General features: G+C 44.9%; 1 pseudogene; it reads left to right on the top strand.

Annotated features, from left to right (window-relative positions):
* The first annotated feature begins 1129 nt into the window (after nucleotides 1-1129).
* Nucleotides 1130-1573, top strand: LOC138370950 (DNA-directed RNA polymerases I, II, and III subunit RPABC2 pseudogene; annotated as a pseudogene).
* Nucleotides 1574-2027: the final 454 nt, after the last annotated feature.

The raw sequence follows: 2027 nt of genomic DNA, 5'->3' as shown, positions 1-2027 counted from the left end.
TCTTCCAATGAAAAAGGCTGCCTATGATCCGACAATCCTAAGGCGCATAATAGAAGAGCAAATGTATAGCATAGCAGTAGCAGGAGCCACCCACATCTTCACAGACGGATCGGTGGACACAGAAAATGAGAGTGCTGGCGCTGCTCTTTGCACGACCAGCGTACAGGCATATTGGAGACTGGGAGGACTAGTATCATCAACCCAAACTGAGCTGTTTGCCATACAACAGGCATTCGCATATGTGATTGCACAAAACACTCAAAATGCAATCATACACACAGACTCAAAAGCTGCACTTCAAATACTAGGACAAAAACAGTGGAAAGATAATGTGGAAATAATTACCACCATTTTGTATCTTGGAGCAGTCGCTAAAGGCAAAGGACTCAACATAACTTTAAACTGGATCCCATCCCATATTGGAATCCCATTAAATGAAAAAGCTGATGAATTGCTAAATTGGCAACTCGTCATCCAGTGATACATAAAACAATTCAACCCAGCCTAGAGAACATAAAAAAACATCATCACCAAAAAACTCTCACATCTCATCAAAGCCTACCTGCACCAGAGAATAGCTGAAGGTTCGCCATCTGCAACATGGTATCTTCAGGCTACCAAATTAGAAAGGTTAAATATCCCAAAAGGAATCCACAGGGAAATAGCAGTTAGGTTATATAGACTACGTCTAGGTTACAGATGCAACTGGGAGATTGGTGAACCCCGACAGAGAGAGTGCATCTTCTGTCAAACTGTCACAGAAAAGCCATTACTTCACTATCTACTGGAATGTGAAGCAACCAATGACCTTAGAAGAGCTTTAAGAGTTCCTGAATCATGCAGTGGCCACCCTGAAGCCGTCAACACAGCCACTCTCCTGGTCAACCCTCATAAAGACTGCGAAGCAGTATCCTCCCCTGTGATAACAGCTTGATGGTTAAAAGCAACCTCAGAATACTGAGAAAAAAAATTAACCACTTACGGGCTATTCATGCCCGTGCCACCTCTTGGGTGGCTTAATCTTTATCAATCAATCAAACATTAAACTAGTCTACTTTCAAGTGTGGTCTAGAGCGGACACTTACGAGATACTGTACCGACGCTCAGCGCTGCGTCACACACGGCCACGCGAGTCTTTCTTATAGCTGGGAGAAGACCTTGGTGCAAACAGGAACGCGAGATGGCTGACGAGGAGTTCGATGGTGATGATGTTGGTGATGACTTCGAGGAGGCAGAAGATGATGAAAATCTGGATGACCTGCAAGGAGAGGAGGATGATGATAACCAGATAGAGTTGGTACCTGCAGGGGAAGGTCAGCCAGTGCCTATGCTCAAGAGAATCACGACACCTTATATGACAAAATATGAAAGAGCTAGAGTATTGGGCACGAGAGCACTGCAGATTGCAATGTGTGCGCCTGTCATGGTGGAAATTGATGCAGAATCGGATCCGCTCCAAATTGCTGCCAAAGAATTGAGAGAACGGAAAATTCCCATCATCATTCGCAGATATTTGCCAGACGGAACTTTTGAAGATTGGGGCATAGATGAACTTATCATCAGTGACTTCTAAGTAAATGTTAGATTGATGGTAAAGCTTTAAGGATGTCTGATCATTCATGATGAATTGTTAGTTCTTTTCTCATATTTGTTGTATTAAGAGGAGTAGTGATGTACAATTTTTACAATGCTCCACATTGCGACAGCGACCCAAGGACGCAACAATTATGCATATTCTTCTCTCCTGCTACACCGAGCTTGTCCACACACTGTACCTACATCTTTTGGTACCAGACTACAATTTTCACAGTCAACACATGTAGTACTCGGCGTGTACAGTCCTAATCAACCCAAGACGCTACAGCTTCGACACAGAGCAGACAGCAGACTACGACCGCATCGAGCCGCCACGCTCTCGCTCCCCGAGTTCGGACACTCACAATTCTCAATCGAGCCGCCACGCTCTCCCACATAGAGCTCCACGACTCCAGCCTCACTCAGCTCTCTGCTCTGCTCCAGGCTTCGTC

Source organism: Procambarus clarkii, chromosome 34 (assembly GCF_040958095.1).
Source record: "Procambarus clarkii isolate CNS0578487 chromosome 34, FALCON_Pclarkii_2.0, whole genome shotgun sequence".
Lineage (NCBI taxonomy): Eukaryota > Metazoa > Arthropoda > Malacostraca > Decapoda > Cambaridae > Procambarus > Procambarus clarkii.
Note: the sequence above shows the minus strand (reverse complement) of the source record. Positions and strands in the feature narration are given on the sequence as shown.